The sequence below is a fragment of the Astyanax mexicanus genome, chromosome 10 (genome assembly GCF_023375975.1).
Source record: "Astyanax mexicanus isolate ESR-SI-001 chromosome 10, AstMex3_surface, whole genome shotgun sequence".
Classification (NCBI taxonomy): Eukaryota; Metazoa; Chordata; class Actinopteri; order Characiformes; family Acestrorhamphidae; genus Astyanax; species Astyanax mexicanus.
Window position 1 is genome coordinate 28,629,711 of NC_064417.1, and position 23,623 is coordinate 28,653,333.

Genomic DNA, 23,623 nt, shown 5'->3' on the forward strand with positions numbered 1-23,623 from the left:
GCTCCTCCCCTACTCCACATACACCTCCCCTACTCCACATGCTCCTCCACTACTCCACATGCTCCTCCCCTACTCCACATGCTCCACCCCTACTCCACATGCACCTCCCCTACTCCACATGCTCCTCCCCTACTCCACATGCTCCTCCTCTACTCCACATGCTCCTCCTCTACTCCACATGCTCCACCCCTACTCCACATGCACCTCCCCTACTCCACATGCTCCTCCCCTACTCCACATGCTCCTCCTCTACTCCACATGCTCCTCCTCTACTCCACATGCTCCACCCCTACTCCACATGCACCTCCCCTACTCCACATGCTCCTCCCCTACTCCACATGCTCCACCCCTACTCCACATGCACCTCCTCTACTCCACATGCTCCACCTCTACTCCACATGCTCCTCCCCTACTCCACATGCTCCTCCCCTACTCCACATGCTCCTCCACTACTCCACATGCTCCTCCCCTACTCCACATGCACCTCCACTACTCCACATGCTCCTCCCCTACTCCACATGCACCTCCCCTACTCCACATGCTCCTCCACTACTCCCCATGCACCTCCCCTACTCCACATGCACCTCCCCTACTCCACATGCTCCTCCACTACTCCACATGCTCCTCCACTACTCCCCATGCACCTCCCCTACTCCACATGCACCTCCCCTACTCCACATGCTCCTCCACTACTCCACATGCTCCCCCACTACTCCACATGCTCCTCCTCTACTCCACATGCACCTCCCCTACTCCACATGCACCTCCACTACTCCACATGCTCCTCCACTACTCCACATGCTCCTCCTCTACTCCACATGCTCCACCCCTACTCCACATGCACCTCCCCCAATCCACATGCTCCTCCCCTACTAACAAGTTTTTCTGCTGCTGACACAGGCATTCTGTTACACACATCCACTCTATGGACAAAAGTATTAGGACATCTACACATTACAACTACATGAATTCTTATGACATCCCATTCTAATCACATAAGCATTAGTGTGAAGTCGCTCCCGCTTTGCACTTCTAACAGTAGATGAGAAACTCAGTAGAGTGTTGGACAGCATTAAAGTGTTAGAGACCGTTATAGAAGGATAGGGAGAAAACTATCTAATAAAGTGTGGGCAACTGCATAATAGTGTGTTGCATTCTGGGTAGTGCCCTCCATGTTTTAGGACACACATCCAAAACAAATGGACCCTGCGAAAAGCAAGTGCAAGATTCCTTAAAGAAGCAAAGGAGCGTTACCTTGAAAAAAATGTGGGAATTTATGGGCTTGAGCTTGGCCTTTTGCTTTTGCCTTTAGCTAACCTAGCTTAAATTTATGTTACAAATAACTAGCCAACCTAGCTTAAATGTATAGGTTATAACTAGCTAAATTGGCTTTATTTTATGTTATAACTAGTTAACCTATCTTTAATTTATTAGTTATAACTAGCTAACCTAGCTTTAAGTTCACTAGCTAACCTAGCTTAAATGTATAAGTTATAACTAGCTAACCTAAACAAAACACTACTATGAAATGTTTCTGGTGATGAGTGTAAAACAGTAAGGCTAATATATTTGTGTTTTATTATTGTCTTTCAGTTAGACCACATTGGGTGATGTTGTTTAATGTTGTTTACCTGTGATCCTCCAAGTTGCTTCCAAGCTGGGAAGCTAAAAAACGCACTCCAATTGCAATACGTTTCACCTTACGGTCCTGAGAGCAATTGTGGCACTTGATAACACAGTAAGCATTCACCATTTCAGCGGATTGTACATTAAATTAAGTAAACAAAACCGAACCATGCCACCAGATGTAGTATCTGCCATAGTATCCGTGTCCTAAAATCCCACAATACACTGCGTTGTTGTAAAATCTTTAATTTACTGCATATAAATCAAACACTTCATGTCCTCCAAATCTTTTATCAAACATGCAGAAATTGATTACTGTTACTGATTTGAAATTATTAAGTGGAATAAAGAGTATATTATAGCAGCTACTCAAAGTGTCCTGTAAGTTGTGATATCTGTCCTCTATAAGCATCAGTGAGACCTTGGGCTCTGGAAACTTATGACCATGTTAGCAGTTGACTGGTGGCCCTTACTTTGAGTACTATTGGTCGGTACTGATCACTGTATAACAGGAACAACCCACAAGACCTGTCTGATGTTCTGGAGAGGTTCTGACCCAGTTGTATAGATCCTTATCCTTGTCCATGTTTTCTGCTTCCTGTCTAATTATAGCTTTAAATGTAAATCTCAGCTCTGGACAGGGGCGATTAGAACTACATACTCAATGATATTCACATTACCTTTGTGGTTTTAATGTTCTGGCAGATAAAACATGTGTATAAACATTACTCTATTATTATTAGAATCAGAATTACTAGAATTAGTAGGGTCAAGGGGACTGAAGAAGAAATGAGTAACTTGGGATCAAAAACATAGAAACCTTCCAAACCACTGAAATGTAATGAATTAAACTCACTATTGGTCTTCTATTGGTCTCAATACAAAAGGTGAGCTACAAAATATTAAGTTAATTATTAAGGGAATCATTGCTTTTGTCCAGCCCATTTCTATATTTCTGTGTGGACTGATATCTGTATCTGATTTGTCTTTTTTTCTTATTTGTTTGTGTTGTTCTAGTGCAGATAAAAGAAATACACATGTGAATACCCAATATATTATTTCCCAAGACAAGAAGTGGTGCAAATTCTGAATAGAGAGGACTAAATATATTCTACGCAAAAAAAGGCCAACAGACAATATAAACAGCTTTAAATCCACACACATTTATGTGAAGGCCTTATGTCTTTGAACAGTTCTCTTTTTATCCCATTCAATTCACTTACAATATAAATACAGCAGCATCTCACACTGCACCCCTCCCCTCCCTCCCCCTCGAGCTGCTACAGAAACAGAAGCACAGCCAGTCACTGTGAGACTGTGAGGCCTAACACTTTACTGCCCTCTGCTCACCCTGAGCAACCTAATCTTACACACCATCTTCAGCACCACACACATATACTGCTACAAAAACAAACTGCTAAATAAAGTGTTAAATATGCAGTCAATATACGGCCACCAACCGCAATGGAACAATAACACCTTCACACCCATATAGACACAGAAAATATAGAGCTATAAATCTACTTTACACAGATTAAACCCAATAAAATGAGGTATACCATAAGAGCAAAACATACAACACAAGCAATTATAATACAGCATTAACAAAAAAATATATATTTTTATATTATTTATTTGGATAAAACATGCAGCCTGACTACTGTAAATCTCTATTGTCTGTTCACAATGAATTTAAAGTAAAGATTTGATAAATTTCTGCATTTCTTTAGGAAACCAGTGTTAAAGTAGAACAGTTGTGCTATCGTGTTGAACTGTATATTTTACAGACGGACCAAAACTAACATTTTAGTTTGAAAGCAAACCAAATGAAACTTTTTTTTTTGCAAACTAAGCATCTGCTTACATATACAATATATTTACACTATATTGCTGAAGGTACAGTATCTGCTTGCCTGCCTTGATTTTGGTAATGCTTCGCCATGGAAGCCCATTCCATGAAGCTTTCTACACTCTGCTGTTCTTAAGCTGAACTGAAGGCCACATGAAGTTTGGACGTCTGTAGTGATTAATTCAATCAAGTGAAATGTACTTTAAAAAATAATGCTTTTTACATCTGATGTCACAAATCAGCTTTAGTGCAGGACAGAGAATCAGACAAAACACTGAACCAACAATACAATAACAATCCCCAGTGAGCAACAGAGGCAAGGAGCTACTACCTCAAAGCTGGAGGAGAAAGAAACCTTGGGAAGAACCGAGACTCACATGTGCTGTCATACACATGAGGAATTAGATGGAATTAGTTTTGAATGGATTTATGGAGAACAGATCATATGCAACATTACTCATTACCAGAGTTACTTATATATAACAGCCTAACTAAAGAGAAAGAGCCAGAAAGTAACATAGACATGGAGGCACCCTGAAACACTGGCATCTACCCACTTGCAGTGTGTAGGGGAGGAGTCAACAGGCCTATGCCTTGTCCTCCTAATGCGTATTCCGTCTATCCGGTACTTTTAGATGAGACTTAGGTGAGACACTAATTTAAACTAATCTGACTCCATTTATAATTATCAACTAGGTAAAGATTAACTGTTAACTATTAATAGTAGCACATCTACTAAGATTAGAGTCTATCTAATAAAACTAGGTCTTGTTGAATAGTTCAGTGATAGGAGATATGGGCATAAAAGCTAGACAACAATACTACATAACATGTGAGAACAGCCTGATACCTGGGTTGAGATGTTCAGCGGTCCAGAACTTAGTCTACACTAGCGGTTACAGAACATAACACTCAATCTTATCTATTTCCCTCAGAGGTTAGAGTGTGGCATAGCCAACAAAACTACATAACATGTGAAAACAGCCCGGCACCTAGGTTGAGATGTTCAGCGGTCCAGAACTTAATCTAAATTAATAGTTACAGGACATAACACTCAAACTTCATATTCCCCTCAGCGGTTAAGAGCTTAGTATAGCACCCAGTGAAACTCACTATATAACTATGAAAATCTAGAGACTCAAAGAATCTCAGACTACAGAGCTCTTAGGCTCTAAGACCTATTAGAAAAAGACTCAACAAAGTAACTACTACAGATTTATGATTAACAGTTTATTATGACCTAATTAGCCGGATGAAACAACATAACAATATCCTTAAAATAGTTTAAAAGACCAAGTCAAAACAAGATAGCATTTAAGCATATTGCGTAGTATATTTGAAATAGAGGTTACATGCAAAGCATGGGAGGTCTCTTGGTTACAGACAAACTCAGAGAGTAGGTCTTTGTGCTTTCCTTAAATATCCAACCAGAACAATACACCTCAAATTTACATTGAGATTGGAATTTGGCACTATTTACCGACTATCACCACCATTTGTTCATCATGGCCTTTGATCATCACGGGGCAATCCTAAACCCATCAGGAGCAGGACGGGGAGTGTCTCTCCAGAATGGAGACATTCCCCCAAAGTTCAGAGATGTTTTATTAAGGTTATCTTTAACATTTCTTCATTGAGACCATTGTACTTCTCACACTGAGACCATTAAAATGATACCAAACACAAAGACATTCACATTTCATATTAACAAGATACATTTCAGATCCAGCATTTAAAAAGATTCTTCAGCTTAGTAGACATCCTCAAGCAAGATGGTCAGTTTCCCTTTGGCCCCATCTTCAAGCAAGAGGTGTCAACTGCCCTTTTGGCCAGGCTTCATGATTTCATTTGATTAACAACACAATGCCCGAGGTGAGGAGCGGAGGTGTGCAAAGACAATTAGGGTACCCCATGGAATAGCCTTACAACAGCACCAGCATCTCAGTTTACCCCAATTCCTTATGTCCATAAACCCTTGGATCTACAGCCTTTACCTAAGAGTTAACATTAATTACCTAAACTAAACTAAATAAATAAGTTAATCTAAAAGACTGAGATTGTGTCTGAGTCTGAGTTTTTTGGAAGGCTTGACATTTTACATGGCCTACCACTTCATATCTATGTTGCTGTCGTTCTCAGTCGCTTCCAGATTGATATAATAGCACTCACAGTTACTGTAGACTGTTTAGTAGTGAAGAAATTTCACTAATAGTAGTAGGATGTTTAAAGATAACATAAAAAGTTATCAGTTTTATTTGATTTACAATATTTACATATTTGTAACTCTCAGGAAATAAAACTATTAAGCTTAGATCACCAAGAACCACTGGTATAATAGAAGTTACAGTATAGAACTATAAAATACTTGGGCAGTGAGTGTAGAAACTAGAATGTGGAGTTGTTAAAACGTTATAGCTAATCAGTGAATTCTTTACCAGAGTAAAATCTACATCAGATGTTAAAGTGAAATATGAATGTGCTTCTGCTGGCACTTGTGATGATTTTCTAAGAAAAATAATGCATGTTCTTTCTATATATTCTTAAATATCATGCTTTATATTCTGTTGTAGACATTATTAATATATTTTACCTTTATATTATATATCAGCATGCTGTGCTGAAGCTGTCGTGTGACTTCTGATGAGAGAAGTAGCGGAGCATCCTGTGGAAAGTTTGAGATGAGTGAGATGATTGTTTTTCTGAGAACTCTGGTCAGGGTGGTCTGAGAGGTCTGCAGAGATACAGCCTAGCACACACATGCAGTGGGTAAAAGAGCAGGGTGTGGAGGACTTAAGCAGAGCTGCGAAAACCACCAACAGTCCAAACAGCACCCAAAAGCAGAGACAAACACTGATGCTTCAAAGCATGAAACATTACACGCACGCATGCACGCACACACACACACACACACACACACACACACACACACACACACACACACACACACACACACACACACACACACACACACTATACAGAGGTGTGAAAAAGTTTTCCTCTACATAATATCTTATTTTTAGATCTTAAAAGGCAATTTAAATATAATTATAATAATAAAGGATTCAAAAGACTTTTTCACTTTATGTATAAAATTAATCTCATCAATATATGTAAATAATAAGCTCAGTCATTTATTGTGTAAAAAAGTGTTAAAAATATTTTTTATTCATGGCCTCCGTCACATATAATCAAAATAGACCTTCCCTTTAATTATATCCATTGCGTTGTTAACAGAAGGAGGATCTGACCATTTATTTCTGCTCTAGCTTTAGTACATATAGAACATATAAACTCTCTTTATTACAGAGCTTGAAAGAGCAATTGTTGGGGAGCCGAGTTGTCCAGCGGTCTAAATCACTGCCTCAATGAGCGGAAAGTCGCAGGTTTGAACCCTCGGTCATGCAGCTTTGTCATTGCGCTGCCGGCGCAAATGACAAAGATATCAAGATATCAAATAAAATAGATGTCAAGATAAGAACACTAAATATAAAGCAGAGTAGTAAAGTAGAAGCAACATGAAGTCCAGAGTGCAAGTGTTGCTGTAGCATCTTGGATGAATATAAAATGAACAGCAGTAACATGTTGAAGTGTCTTAGTGTGGGTAAAATATAGTGTTGTTTAAATATGTAATTCTCCTTGTAAAGTGTCAGTGCAGTGTGTTGGCTTGGTGGAGTTTAAGAGTCTTACAGCTTCTGGAATTAAACTGTTTCTCAGCTTCAGTTCTTCAGTCATTTATATAGAACATGCTGTTTTGGTGACTGTACAAAAACAAAATCAGTGTTTAATGGTGCTATATCACAAAAAGGCAAAACTATGCTTAGGAATATATTGATTTGCAGCTGGAACAGATTGTAAATTCATAGTAATATAAACTTTTATTGCTGACATTTCATTTATTGAATGAAGTGTGTACTTGGGGTATAGTGGCAAAATCTGTTTTCCTTCTGCTCCGTTATGCTACTCTGTAAACTCGGTGACGGTGGCCTATGAGAGCTTGATCTGGGGGAGGGAAGGTGGGCCTACTAAATGAGTAGGTGAGACTGGCTTTCCCTCTAGTGTGCAGAGACTAAATTTAATACAGACTAAATAAGGCCAGCATGTTCACCTCCTCCTGCACATTGGAGGATCTGCGGTGGAAGTGGTAGACAGCTACAGGTATTTGGGTTTGCACCTCAGTAACAACCTCACCTGAAGCAAACAACACTTTCACTCTGTTCAGTGAGGCACATCAGCAGCTCTACTTCCTCAGGAGGCTGAGACGAGCTGGACTCGGGAGCTCAGTCCTCACCTTCTTCTACAGATGTGTGGTGGAGAGCGTTGTGTGCATCCAGCATCTTGATATCTTTGTCATTTGCGCCGGCAGCGCAATGACAAAGCTGCATGACCGAGGGTTCAAACCTGCGACTTTCCGCTCATTGAGGCAGTGATTTAGACCGCTAGACCACTCGGCTCCCCAACAACTGCTCTTTCAAGCTCTGTAATAAAGAGAGTTTATATGTTCTATATGTACTAAAGCTAGTGCAGAAATAAATGGTCAGATCCTCCTTCTGTTAACAACGCAATGGATATAATTAAAGGGAAGGTCTATTTTGATTATATGTGACGGAGGCCATGAATAAAAATAAAGCACTGTTAAACTGTGGTGTGGTAATTATTTTTAACACTTTATTTACTGGGCTGCAGATCTTGCATGATAGAGTACTTATATATTTACGAAAGTGAAGAACTAAAATGTGAGCAGACTGACAAAATGACATTTGTGTTCAAGTGATTAACATGTGTAAGAGCAAAGAAGGCAGCAAAAAATGTGTTACTGTACACAAATAAACACACATTTATAATTACTGCTGATCTGATTAATTTAACATAAAAAATAATATTGGGATCTTTGCAAATAATTAATATAAATGATTTAAACATTTTGAATCTTTAAAATTTGCAAAAAAAAAAAAAAGTATACATATACAGTGATGTAAAAAAGGCATTTGCCCTCCTACTGATTTATTTGTATTATTTGTATTTATTAACGTAGAAAATCTATTCAAACCAACTGTCTCTGTGTGAAAAAGTGCAATCAATGAGTCTTTGACATCTCTGTGGAGGAATTTTGGTTCAATCTTCTTTGTAGAACTGTTTTAAGCTCAGGCGTACTTGGGTTCTGCAGCAGAACAGTGATCGGATGCATACAAACAAGTGCACCTCAGAATGGCTCAAAACAACAAAATGAAGGTTTTGAAGTGGCCTAGTCAAAGTCTGATTGAGATGCTGAGACACAGGGGTGTAGCAGCAAATTCTGCGCCCTGTATACTCTTAATGTCAGTGGGCTTCTCTCCATACCAGTACACAAGGAACAAGGGGAAAAAAAAATCTGGATTTTTCATGGACCCCTCTCCCTACTCGGGCCCAGAATGTTGATGAACAAACTTGCAGAACAGTAGATCTCAAAGCAAGATGAAAGGAGAAAAAATAAACACACAGCCCAAGTGGGTGGAAATGGGTGGAAAACGAAAAATGGACCGAAACGGAAACAGGTGGAAAATAAAAATGGGTAGAAAACAAAACGGGTGGGAAACGAAAACGGGTGGAAAACAAAAACGGCTGGAAAACAAAAGCGGGTGGAAAATGAAAACAGGTGGAAAATGAAAACAGGTGGAAAACGAAAAACGGGTGGAAAATAACAACGGGTGGAAAACGAAAACGGATGGAAAACGAAAATGGGTGGGAAACAAAAACGGATGGGAAACAAAAACGGGCGGAAAATGAAAATAGGTGGAAAACAAAAACGGTTGGAAAATGAAAAAGGGTGGAAAATAACAACGGGTGGAAAACGAAAACTTATGGAAAACGAAAACGGGTGGGAAATAAAAACGGGTTGTAAACAAAAACAGGTGGAAAATAAAAACGGTGGGAAACAAAAACGAATGTAAAGCAAAAACGGGTGGAAACAGAGATCACGCAAAGCATAAGCGAGGAAGACAACAGGCAGGGTAAACAAAGGCTATCCTGGGAAGCGAGACAAACACACTGGAGAAAAGCACGAGGGAGGAGGAGCCAGGGAGAGAGGAGCATTCTGGGCCCTGTTCACTCTCAATGTCAGTGGGCCCCTATCCATGCCAGTACACAAGGAACATGGGAGAAAAAAAATCAGGATTTTCATGGGCCCCACTCCGTACTCGGGCTCTGTGTAGTTAGGTCCACTTTTCCCCTCACTACCACGACCATGTTGTGACATGATCTTAAACAGACAAATTATGCTCAAAAACTTCCAATGTGGCTGAATTAAGGTCACAAACAGATGGCTGGGCATTCTCTTTCAGGATTGTAGACAGCAGAACTCATGGTTCCATCAGTTACAGAAAGTGGTCCAGATCCTTAAGCGGCCTCAGACCATCATGCTACCACCACCATGTTTGACTTTCAGTTCTTAAGATATTGTTCTGTTTTGGACCCCTGGATGAGTTGTCCATGGCCTGATGGAGTAATTTTGCTTGTCCGGTTACTCCTGGGAAGTTTCACCACAGTTCCATGTTTTCTCCGTTTGTGAATAATAGTTGTTGCTTTTTGAGATTTTTTTTATCCTGCTTCATGTTGTCAGACAGATTTTATTCATTGATTTCTTAAATGGGTTGGTTTGGATTGTTTTTTTCCCTTTATAAATGAATCCATCATTTTCTAAAAATCGGTGACTGTACATAATGAATCCAAACATTTATTTTACATTTAGTCAAAGTTCTAATATTTGTTTAGAATTTTTTTATGTCTATTTCTATCAAATTGATCTAAAAATACATGTCTCTTAGCACTGTTTAATATGGATTGAAGTTTGCAGTATTTATTCATGCCCTTTGCATACAATGATTTTTTTTTTCATTGATCAACATCAAGTAAAGTATGTCTAGTGTAATATTATAATATGTAAATGTACCCTTAATCACCTAAATTTTAAAATAGCATTACAGAATTCCAATATATTTTATAACTAATAAGGTATTATAAATAAGTCATTATTGAGGCGGGTCATAAGTAGAAGAGTTTCTCAGATAAGTAATGTTTTGTGTAATTATGAAGTTACACTGTTTAACAGTGTTCAGTAAGTAAGTTTTGACTTCTGCTGGCCAATGAAGATCACAGAACAGGTATATGAAACCTGAGCTGAACCTGAGAGGCTTCAGCCAATCAAACAAAAAGCTTTGAACACAACTGCCTTTAAATCTTCTGCTTTACCCATAGAAGATTTTACTGCTTCTACTGTTTTTACTATGGACTCAGGTCAGGTCTGGATTCTTATTCTGTGTTTCTACAAAATGAGTAAGTTTTAAAAGATTTTTAAAAACTGAAATTATAAATTTAGAACAATCAAACCATGTTGTTAGAATTTAAGAGTGTTCTTTTTGTATTGGATTGTATTTAATTTATTCACCTGCCAATATTATTACAAAAAATAAAACATTTTTATATGATCTCCATTAATGTTATGTCAAATTCTTGCATCTCCATATTTGCAATTTCTCACCTTTTTACATATTTTGAATCTGATTGTTTTATGAGAACAATTTAATTCAAAGCTGCTCCCAACTGACTTTGAATTAAATCTTATTTACTTCGACTTTCATTAAAAGTATTAAAAGGCATGTTCCTCTTCCTGTAAAGTTGAATTTTGTATGACAGTGATGATTGTCACTGTTGAACAAACTTTATATTTCTATTTTTGCTGCTTACTTTCATTTTTGTCATAATATAAATCTGGCAGTTGTAATTATTATTGTGTCCAAATGTCATGATAAAAGGACCAATAGAATTACACCAAACTTTTAATAAGAACAAAATGTTTTTACATTGACTTTCATACAAATTCATACTGTTGACTAGGAGTTACTTTTTAGGAGAAATACATTTTTGTCTTTATAATTATGTGTTTACATAAACCAATAGAAATTCTCCAAAATAACATGGTTAACAATGTATTATTTTCACATTGACTTCCATTTAAATTTAAGTGCTCTCATTTTGGAATAATATGTTTTTTGCATGACAGTAATGATTGTCACTGTCTCAAACATTGTCTCAGTGGTTGCGCTATTTTTGTTGAAGTCATTTTATTGTGTTCAAATTTCAAAATGAATGGACAAATAGTAATTGTCCAAACTTTGATTTGGACTAAATGGTTTTCTCTAAAGTAATATTCAGTGCATACAAGGATCCAATCAGAAATCACACTGCTGAAATTATTCTGCATTGGTCTGTTATACAAGCTCCGTTCTTCAGTACTGTTTAAACAATGCTCAGATAGTCCATATGATAAAATATGTTTAAAAAAAGCATTTAAAAAATTTTATAAAAAGTTTTTTTTTCATGGGCTTTTCTAATTTTTTACATAACTGTATAGGGGTGTTGTCCATCAGTGGCTATGTATGATGTATATATAATATAATAATTTCTTTATTGTTTTGTAGCGATGATGGCTCTTTATCAGCTGGAATCATTAGTCATTGTTGAGCATGGGGAATCGATCACGCTTCAGTGCACAGTTGGAAAAAAATCCAGTGATCTTTTTCTTTGGTACAAAGAAAGACTGGGACACACTCCTCAGCAGGTGGGAATGGTGGGATCATATTCAGATCCTATAATTTTCCCACCATTCCATCACTCTGGTTTTAAAATAGAAAGAACTGAAAATACGATTTCTCTGACGATTCTCCGTGCTACTAAAGAGGATGAAGGAATGTACTTCTGTGCATTATCTCTAGTGAATGTGATCACATTCTACAATGGAATGTTTCTAGCTGTTTCAGGTAATTAATTGTTTCACCTATTCAGTTACATTTTTTACAGCAATAAAAAAAATACATAAAGTTGTATTCATTCAATGCATTACATCTGGGATTTTATTGAATGAAATGAAGGCTACTAGGTAATATTAAACAATTATAGCACATTATGACAGATTAATAATAATAATAGTGCATTTTTATTATCATTATGCCTTATTTAAGCTCAGGTTTAAACTGAGAAAGGTTCCTCATTTACAATGTAGTTGAAAGCCACAGATATGGATAAATACTATCTATCTATCTATCTATCTATCTATCTATCTATCTATCTATCTATCTATCTATCTATCTATCTATCTATCTATCTATCTATCTATCTATCTATCTATCTATCTATCTATCTATCTATCTAACTGGCATTTAGCTAGTTAGCTGTTTAACTAACTAACTAACTAACTAACTAACTAACTAACTAACTAACTAACTAACTAGCATTTAGCTAGTCTATCTAATTGACTAACTAACTACCTAACTAATGTTAACTAACTAGCATTTAGATAGCTGTCTATTTAGCTGTCTGACTGACTGAATAACTAACTAACTATCTAGCTAACTAACTAACTAACATTTAGCTAGCTAATTAGCTAGCTAATTAGCATTTAGCTAGCTAGCTAATATGCAAATAGCTAGCTAAAAATCTAAATAAGTAGCTACCTAGATAACTAATTAACTAACTAAGAAACTAATTATCTGGCTAACTTACTAGCAGTTAGCTAGTTAGATAACTATCAAACTAGATAGCTAGCTGGCAAACTATTTAACTAACCAGCTAAGTATGTAACTGACTAACAATTAGTTTGCATGGTGGAAATCTGTGTAGATTAAAGATTTAAGTCCAGTGCTCCATTGACTTTGAAAGAAAATGTTTTTTTTTTATTACAGTTTTGTTTACTTAGGTGTCCCCCAGCGACAAGACCTGAGGAATTACTAGCCTTAAAATAATATATATGATTTTTTTTGTAAACATAAAGCAATAAAAGATAAAATATTTTAAATTTTGAAGAAATACTTAAAAAACAGTTTATTAATTATTAAAACATCAAAACAATAATAAATAAATGGGGCAAACAATTGAAAAATTAAATTTAAAGAAAGATGTGACAAAGGGCTTTTATTTATTTATTTTTTTACAGTTCCTAAGAGAAATGACCAAGCCTTGTATCTTGTACTTTGTTCCAGCTTTGTAGCTTAAGGCCATAGCTAATATGTTGTATTAGGAAAATGTTATAAAAACTAGGTTACTAGTGCTCTAATCATTTTGTTGTTGTCTCAAACAGGTCCCCCAGATATGAACTTGACGTATATTTGAGCATACACAGTTGTAAACACATGGGATATTCACCATATTCACCATTATCATATATATTTTCCACACATAATGACCACTGGACCACAGGGAACAGATGGAGTTAGCCCTAACTTAAACACATTTGTTTTTTCAAGCATAGGCTAGTGTGGGGGAGCACTTCTTTCCCCTCCCATGCATTGCGTCAGACTAACTTGTGTATGTTCTATGTATGTGCGCTATAGGAGCGTATGTTAAGTGTTTCCAGCTGTGAGGTGTTTTTCAAACATAAAGGCTGGACTTCAGCAATTCCAGCCAGAGAGCTACGGATCAGATTTGGGAAAAGAGCTCTCTCCCTGCAAAACCGGTTTGCTTGTTAATGATGCTGTTATCTTTTGTACTAATTATTCTTTTTTCTGTAATAAATTTTCTTATATACAAAGAACAGTATCAGCGAAGACTTATTTCATGCATCTACATGGCATCACAGCTCAAGATACTACAAACTATAACATCTCACTTCTCCAAACTCCAGCAATGCAGTCGGTTTCTCCAGGAGAAGCAGTGAATCTTCAGTGTACGGTTCTCTCTGAGATCAGATCAGCAGAACTGAGAGTGTTCTGGATCAGATCTGCTGCAGGATCATCCTTTCCTGAAATCATCTTCACTCATCACAACAGCAGCAGCAGCAGCAGCCGTCAGTGTGAGATCAGCTCTTCTAAACACAGCAGTGTGTACAACTTCTCCACCAACATCCCCAACAACCACCATGCTGCAACTTACTACTGCGCTGTGGAGACCTGTGGGAGGATCATCGTTGGGAACGGGACACCAGTAGATCTGAGTGAGCATTAGAAATTATATTTTATAACAGTAGAAGCAAATAAACCCCAGAATCCAAACCTTAAGAATGCTTGTCCTGTCAACCAATCACCAATCCTAGTTGTTATTAACATGATTTTATGTGTGTTAAAGATGTTCAACTAACATTCAACTAACATTAACCTGCATGTCTATTAAATGCAACTGAACTGAAGGTGAAAGTAAATTATCATTTTCCGTTTCAATATTTGATTTAAATATTGGCATTGCTTCAAACCTGTAGATTGACTTCTTGCAAGTGAAAATGATTACTCACGGATAGAATAAAGGAAAGCCTAGGACAAGATTGGTTGTTTGGTTAAGGGTTGGTGGGCTTGAGTGTTTTCTCTTTTGTGTTTAGTTTTTCTTTATTTTTTCCAACAGTGCTGCCTGTGAGCTCCTCAATTATATGTTTTGCCATTGCTTTGGGAGTGTGTGTGGTTGTGATCTCAGTTCAGGCAATTGTGATCTATAAAGGGAAAAACTCTTATCACTGTGATGGTAAGTAAGCAGGTCTTTGTTTGTGTTTGGTATTTTGTAATGACGGTAGTATTTAGCTTCTATAATGTAATTGAGCTGTAACATAGCCTGAGTAGATTGATAAATGACTGTGGTGGGCTTAGTTTTACAAAAGCCTTTTAGTGCTAAGATGACTCCTAAACGGTCAAGCCAACATTATATTGAATATTCCCTCTACAAAAATGTTAACACTAAGATGCTTTTGTGAAACTGGTTCCAGACCTGTCTTTTTATCTCAGTGTTATTGAACTCTACTAATGCATGAGTAGACTGATAAATCAATGTGCTCTTCAGCTATATATCTAAGCTCTACTAAAGCATGAGTAGACTGATAAATCACTGTGCTCGTATCAGTTATTTATCACACTGTTACTGAGCTCTACTAAAGCATGAGTAGACTAATACATTATTGTGCTGATCACTTTAAAACTTGAAAAAATTGAATGATACTTTACGTTTTGACATTAAAGACATGAAAAATCATGCTTATTTTCAGGTAAACAACATCAAAGTACTGGCACAGAAATGGCAGCCAATGAGGTATGTTCTTTCTCATCTTACATATACAAATTTATAAGGTGCTGTAGTGTTACATCTCCAATGTCTATTCTCACAGGTTTACGATGCTGCAGAGCTTAATTATGCTGCTGTACATTTCTCCAAGAAGAAATCCAAACATGGGAGAAGGAAGCAGCAACAACTCAGTGTATATTCTGAAGTGACGTACTCCACCAACACTGACAAAAGAATAACTCAGTAATAATGCTTTTACCAGGTAAAAGTACTTTTGATATTTTTGCATTTTTAACATACTATAAATGTGTAATGATGTATAAAAAGTACCTTATCTCTTTTTTGATCCTGTGAACTGACTGATACACATAAATATTTTCTATATATCTATATTCACCCCTGAACCCCAGTGTGTTTGGGTGGTGCTCAACTGTGATAGGCTGATAAGGCAGAGATAGTGAATGTCAATGATGCATTTTGGACATAATGAAGAGGAAACTTTTGCAGCTGGCCATGGCATATCTGTTTCTTTAAGATAAGCTCTTGAAATGGCAGCAGTATGTGAATGAACATTGTCCTGTTGGAATAGTGCACTGTAGTGTGGCTAGGCAGACACGCCAACGCTGCATATTTTTTTTACCCTGCCGGTGTGTTTTCCTCCCCCGCCCTGCTCCTCTAGCCCTACCCACAACCCCACCACCCGCCCAACCGCTGTTTTTTTCCTTTCAACAGAAGAAAGAACACTTTAACTTGAGTTTGATAATTCCGTGTTAAGAAAATAAAAAGCTTGAGTTTGTCCAACTGTCTCTGTCTGGTTCTGGTCCTTATCTGGCTCGCTGGTGACAAAACTTTAATGTTTCATTTGTGGTTATTGATTGGACACATTCTGTGTATTGGGCGATGTGTATTAGAACCTTTTTTATATACTTCTCTCAGCGTGTTTCTCCACAACCATGCAATTAATCAGAACTTTTTCTAAATTTCCCAGGAGCAAATCTGTGCTCCGAAGGCAGATGCTGAAGATTTGAGGGCTGATTAAACAAAACTTTCTCAGCTGCGTTATCATGGCGAGGGAACGCGAAACGAAGAAAAGTACATTTGATATATATATATATATATATATATATATTGCATTATTAAATCGTACATGACATGCAAATTTCTCACATTTGATTGGCAGCGCTGTAATTCTCCCTCCATGGTGTGGCAGTGGTGAGACCATGAATCCTAATTTAATCTGAGTGACCTATTCTCATGGTTATGGTTTCTAGAGAAATTACATCTTTAAACTTTTTTTTTTATTGTTGTCAAGAATGGAATTACTGGGGAAATTCTGTCTGATTTAACCATAGCACAAGTTAAATTAGAATTTAACTTAAATAGGGTTTTATAAAGATTTGAGTTGAGTGCAGTTTCATGGTGGATTATTTGGTTTAAGTAAGTATAGTTAATGAAGGGATGAAACGAGTGGAGGTGGATGATCTAGTTCAACATGAAGATATAGGGACAAGGAACGTGTAGACCCTTTCTGAAAATGTTATAAAGTGTAGTTCCTCTCTCAAAATTCTGTTTTCATAACTCCAATTAGTGTTTGTCACTTTTGTGTTTTCTGTTTAAAACAGTGTTTTCTCTTTTGTGGTCTAGTTATTTTTCTTATATTTTTTATTAAGCCAACAACAATCAATATTGCTACATTCCTGCACAGTCTGTTAATTTCTAAATTAATTTTAAAGCACACGTTATACAGGACAGATTGTCAAATCGCTGGGAGGCAAAAAAAGAAGAAAAGGTTCTCATTCACTGGGTTGAGCTCTGTATCTTTCAGTACACTTGCAATGCCTATGGTTTGCAACCCTTTGCTTTTGACAAGTCTCTGAGGGCTTCTGGTGGAGACATAGAGATAAGCACATTAGGCATGATGACACCCTGTGACTGTCAGCAGCCAATAAATCTCTAGATACCAGCAGACTAACACAGAGTTTTTAATACAGTGGTGTGAATTGCTTCCTTTTCACCTTGCTTCTAATAAATGCTGCTTATTTTCTGATGATGTCTTCAGCCTGGCTTCTCTTTCTCTTTCTGCAGAAAATATGTAAGTTTTTGAATTATTCACTAACGTATAATGAAGAAGTCAGTACTGTAGAAACTGTTTACAGCATTTTGCTGCAGATTTTGTTGACTTTACTGCAACTCATCAAGGTCAAAATATCAGTTTTTTCAGGAAGCATATATTTCTCCTGTAAATGACATACCAGTAATTTTAAGATTTCTTTTTAAGCAGTTTAAACAAGAATCTGTGTTTGAAAATATATTTTAACTTAATTTCCAAATCAGTAGTTTTTATTATTATGCAGAGAGAATGACCTTTTTATATAATCCATAACTGTATATAAACACAGAAAGCTACAGCAGGTTAGATCACCTGAAGCTGAAATGTACAGCGAACGGCAGTCATTCGCTAATTAGTTTAGCAGGTGAAAGCTAGTGGTTGGTTAGATCAGCTTGCTAACACTAGTAAAGATAATTACTAACTAACCATAAGTAAAGATGTAGTAACTGATGGAATGTTGAACAATGGTCTTGAAAGATTTATAATCATCAGTTTTTAGCTGAGTAGAGTCAAATAAAAGGAATAGTACTAATTTTTTTATTGAACTAATACAAATAACTGATGTGGCAAAAATGTGGCATTCAAAGGTTTGTTTCCTTTAGTTTGCACTGATAATACTATAATTGTTATATTTAAGTAATATAAATTACAGTATTTTAGAGGTGTTGTGATTAAATATACAGTGTTCACACTGTACTTTATCCTTATAAATAGGGCTCTGCATGCCAGGTTTAAATCACGGGGTAAACAAAAATATCCTATGGAACGATTAGGAATTACAACCATCTTTTTTTGCAAAGCCTCCTCATTATTATAAATGAGACAAATTACCTCAAAAGCTAATTTATGACAGAAAGCCCCTCACCTCCTCTGTAAAACATGGAGGTGGTGACATGGGGATGTGTGGCTTCCAATGGCACCGGGTCATTAGTTTATTGATGATGTGACAGAAGACAGAAACAGAAGGATGAATTCTGAAGTGCACAGGGATTTGCTTTCTGCTCAGATTCAACCAAATTTAGCAAGGTTGACTAGAAGCTTAGGGACAAAACTAAAATCTGAAAAACCCACAAACCAGCAACATCTGAAAACAGCTGCAGTAAAGGCCTGGCAAAACATCATAAATTAGGAAACCCAGTGTTTGGTGATATTCATGAGCTCCAGACTTCAAACAGTCATTGCCTGCAAAGTATTGTGGTGTCGGGACTGGAGTGGGGGCGGGAGGAATTATGGGAGCCCACCCTGTTGGGAGATGTGGGTTGTTTTCGGTGTGCTTATATTACTGTTTATTCCAGAGTTTCATGTCATCTTTACCCCCCACTGTTTTACTATAATTCATGAAGTTATCAGTAATGTGGTTGTTTTGTATAATGCCTCACCCTTTGTGTGTTCTCTGTGTGTAAGAGTGGGGTTAGCTGAGTTGCGGCTGTAGTTAGTTCTACTCCTGGTGGAATTCTGTGTATATCCAGCTCTTAGTGCCCTCCTCACAGCAAAATAAAAAGAGCAAGAGAGCACTGACATGAGTCTCGCTGGTTTTCCTTCCTCCTCCACGCCACAGTATTCTCCAATAAGTTTTAAAAATTAACATTTTGTTTAAGGTAGCTCATTTGTCCAATTATCTTTAAGTCACTAAATTAGGAAGGTTTTGTAGAAAAAATGTTGCAGTTCCTAAACGCTTCTGAAAATCTACACTTTATCTGCATTTCAGTAGTCAGATTTTAAATTCAGAGTGGTGGCATGCAGAGCCCAAATCATGAAGATTGTGTCTTTAATATACTATATTTTACTATACATTCCACAGTGTAATATTACATTGTAACTTTATGTAGCTCATTATTGAACTGAACTGATTTATACTCGTATCTTCTACTGTGTCTACTGTACTTTCACTGATCTAGATCTTATTTCTCCATCTTATTTAATAGACGCCGCTGAAGCTGTGGTACACTATGAGCCATCGTTGATCTCAGTGAGCTCTGGATCGAGTGTAACTCTGCAGTGCAGACTTGATCAGAGGACCAGTTACAGTGCTAAGTCTTGGTACATGCAGAAACTAGGACAGGAACCAAAGGAACTGGTAATCCAGTTAGCTAATAAAACGGAACCCATATACAGCACAGGTTCAAACAGACTAAACATGAACGGCAATTTTCTGACTATTAAAAAGGCTAGTAAGGAGGATGAAGGAATCTACTTCTGTGGAGGGACTAAAATGAACAATGTAGTGTTTTCATCTGGCATGTTCTTAACAGTGACAGGTAATCTTTTTGATAAAAGAGTTCTCTATACTCCTAAATTGTTATCAAAAATATATAAGTTATTATCCAAAATTAATGATTCAATATCCCTCCCAATTACAAAATGGGATCGAGATCTCTCCATGAACCCAGATAAGAACTTTTGGACACAGATATGTTTAAACCATTTCAAAATGACGAAAAGTCCAAATTTACAACTCATACAATACAAAATTCTCCATAGAACACATTATACAGGGCATAGAATGTTCCAAATGGGCCTTAGAGAAACAAATATATGCACTAACTGTTCGGGCAATCATATTGAGAATTATATACATGCTATATGGTTTTGCATGCCTGTTCAGAGATTCTGGCAGATGATATGTGAAGACTTATCTACCTGGTTTAATTGCAATATCCCAGCTTCACCCAAACTATGCATTTTAGGTGATGTAAGTGAACTAAACATGGAAACAAATATATTGCACATAGTTCTCACTGTCTTATGCATCGCTAAGAAAACTATCCTCATGAAGTGTAAATCAAAAAATGATTTATGCATAAATCACTATAGAAATGTACTTTTAGACCACATTAGTCTGGAAAGAATGTCTGCAACCTCAAAAAACCAATTGGCTACATTTGAATCTCTCTGGTTCCCACTGATCAGTTCCATCACATGATGGGGGTGGGCGGCTGTAGTCGTGTCTCCTGGTGCGTCCTGCAGGTGGCTGGGGGGGGGGGGGGATCGGGGGATTCGGGTGTCTGATGGCTCTTGGACTGGGGACGGTGGCTGTCGCTTGGTGATTTCTGTGTGCGGGCCCTGGTTGTTGGTGGGGGGGGCCTGGATGTATGCTATTGTGGTCTTGGGGTATGGGTCTGGGGGGCCCATGGTGGTGGGTGCTGGCCCTGTCCGGTTGGCTGGGTTCCCCTGTGGCGGTCGGGGTGCGGAGTCCGGGGCCCTGGTGCCCGTGGGCGTCTGTCGCCTGTTTGGGTCCCTCCCTGCGCTGGGGAGGGTCTATGCCTCTCTTGGGCGCGCCGTCGTGGGGGGTGGTGGTTTGGTCCGTGTTGGGGTGTCTGGTTGGCATTCCGGGATTCTGGGTGCCCTCCCTGTGGGGAGGTAGGGGCGCTCAGGTGGGGAAGCGGCAGTCTCCCACTTAAGACCGGTTGGTCCTGGGCTCAGGACCACTGTGTGTGTATGAGAAAGAGTGGGATGTTTAGTGTAAATGTGTCTGTGTGTGTGTGTGTGTAATATCTGTTGTCTTTTGTATGTGAGTGGGGATGTGTATTTATGTTGTATTGCAGTGTGGGGATGGGGGCGCTGTCTTGCAGAGCGACGGTGTCCTGGGGCCGTAGCCGCTCTACACCCTGGACTTGCCTTCCCTGTACTGCGGTTGGGTGTATGGAACTGGGTGCCTAGTGAGCCAGCAGTAGTTGGCTCTCTTCCTCCGGGGGGTAGTCCTCTGCCCCTCGGTCCTTTCCTGGCCCTTCCCCGACTCCTACTCAGTCTAACATCGCATTACACATACAAACTCATCATACAGCTTACACACATCATATTACACATAGGGTTTTGGGGGGCAGGTGCTCCCTGCTCCTCAATTTTATTTCGCATTTTAGACATTGAGGGCCTTTGGGGGGGCAGTGTGGTTGGGTGCTGTTATTCAGTTCTCATATTACAGCTGTCCCTCCAATTTTAATAGCACTGTAGCTTTCATTCATTCTTCTCATTATACACATTCATATCACTGCAACATGCTGGGTGGGGGGAGGAGGGGGGTCAGGTCTTCTCACACCCTGGTTTCGTGCACCCTGCCTGGGGTGTGGGTCGGGTGATTGTTCGGGGCCGGGTTGGCTGCTTCCCTAGGTTGCCGCTGGCTCGGTACTGGTGCCCGCATGCCCGCATTAGGTGTTTATGTATGTTCGGATGTGTGTGTGATGGGTGTGTGAATGTGCAAGTGTGCGTGAACAGTTGGTCCTGGGTTTGGGGCTGACTGAGCATGGACACCTGTGGGACATGGTTGCGGAGGGCGGGTTTTTGCCCTCCCTACCGCTCCACGCTGCTCTCCGCCGATCGTCACTGCCGTTCCTGGGGGGGTGGGCGTCCGTGGGTCCCTGGGTGTGTGGCCGGATGCCCTAATGTGGTCTCTGGCCCGCCCCCTTGGTGGCCGTGGCCTGGGGGTGGCTTGGGCCCCCTTGGCGTGGGGGGGGGCCTGCCGGGTGTCGGGCTGTTCCCGGGTGCTGGGGATCTCGGGGGCCGCATGCTCGGCTCGTGCAGGGGGTGCTGGCCTGCCGGGGGGTGGGCTGCTCGCTTCCTTTGGCTCTCTGGACTCTTGCTCGTTGCCATGGGGGCTTCGTCTGGAGTCTCCCTCGTCCTCATCTGGGGTGTGCGCATGGTTACCATCGGGATGTGTGGCCGTGGGTCTTCTGGGCTCCTAATGGGCTGTGGATGGTCTGGGTCCACTGGGTTCTTCCCTATCTGCCTCTGGATCACAGGGGCATGGTGGCGGTTTCTTGCCTCCATTGTGGTAGGCATTTCATGACATAATCCGTAACACATGATATATTTTTGCAAAAAACAATAGAATAGAAGTAACTGTGCGTGTGTGTGTATGTATTTATGTGTATGTATTAATATGTATGTATATTTATGTATGTGTGTATATGTATAAGCATATGTATAGTTAGATATGTGAGTATGTGTATGTATGTATGTTTGTTTATTTTATGTTTATTTTATTTTATTATTATTATTTTTTTGTTTGTTTGTTTGTTTTTGTTTTGTTTTTTTTTTTTTTGTTTTTTTTTCTTCTTCTTGTACCCCCCTCCTGTACCTCACACTCCGATCCTTCCAACCCTGAACTCCCACAATTATATCCACACAAAATATATATATATATATAAAAAAAAATAATAATAATACTAAAATATATTAAAAAAAAAAATAATAATAATAATAATAATAATAATAATAATAATAATAATAATAATAATAATAAAAAATAAAATAAATAAATAAATAAATAAAAATAAAGTAATTAATATAAATATAATATAAATAATATAATATAAATAAATTGTCCTCCGAAGAGGGGGGGTGGTGGTTGGGCCAAAAAAAAAAATAATAATAAAATAAAAAAACAGTGACAGGTAATCAGATTACTGTTTTTATTTTTATTTTTTTGTAAAATATAATTTAACAAAAACATTTTTGAAAGTTTATTTACTTGCAACAGACAGAACATTTTATATTCAGTATATAAGATAAAATAACACTTATAGATAAATATGTTAAATATGGGTCATTCTCCTATTGGGGTGGGAATTCAGGTTGATATTATTTTAAAGGGACCTATTTTAACGATCTGTAGGCGAACCAGCAACTGTGCCCCTAACAGAAAGCTTGATTTAACATGACATAAACCAATCAGCATGCTGTAAAGTGTGCTAGCAGGTTATTTATTTATTTAGGAACACAAATGTTATTTTATTTTGTCTTCTGTTTATTGTTGATGTAAAAGTTGAGTTTACGCACTGAGGCCCATCCTTGTGTGTGTGTGTGTGTGTGTGTGTGTGTGTGTGTGTGTGTGTGTGTGTGTGCAATGAGCAGGGCTGTATGTGTGTACTCATTGTTGGAAATAAATTCACAAGCACCATTGCTACTTAAACAACCCAGACGCAGGGCCAAAAACAAACTGTTGGTTAGCAATGAGCATTGTGACACGCCTTATGCAAGGGTGTAAGATAAGGGCCCAAAATCAAGTTTCATCCATCCAGTTTTCAAACCAG

General features: G+C 38.4%; 1 protein-coding gene across 1 annotated transcript in view; it reads left to right on the top strand.

Annotated features, from left to right (window-relative positions):
• LOC125804773 (uncharacterized) overlaps positions 1 to 23,623 on the top strand; it is a 163,695-nt gene that overhangs the window by 35,538 nt on the left and 104,534 nt on the right. The window lies entirely within an intron of this gene.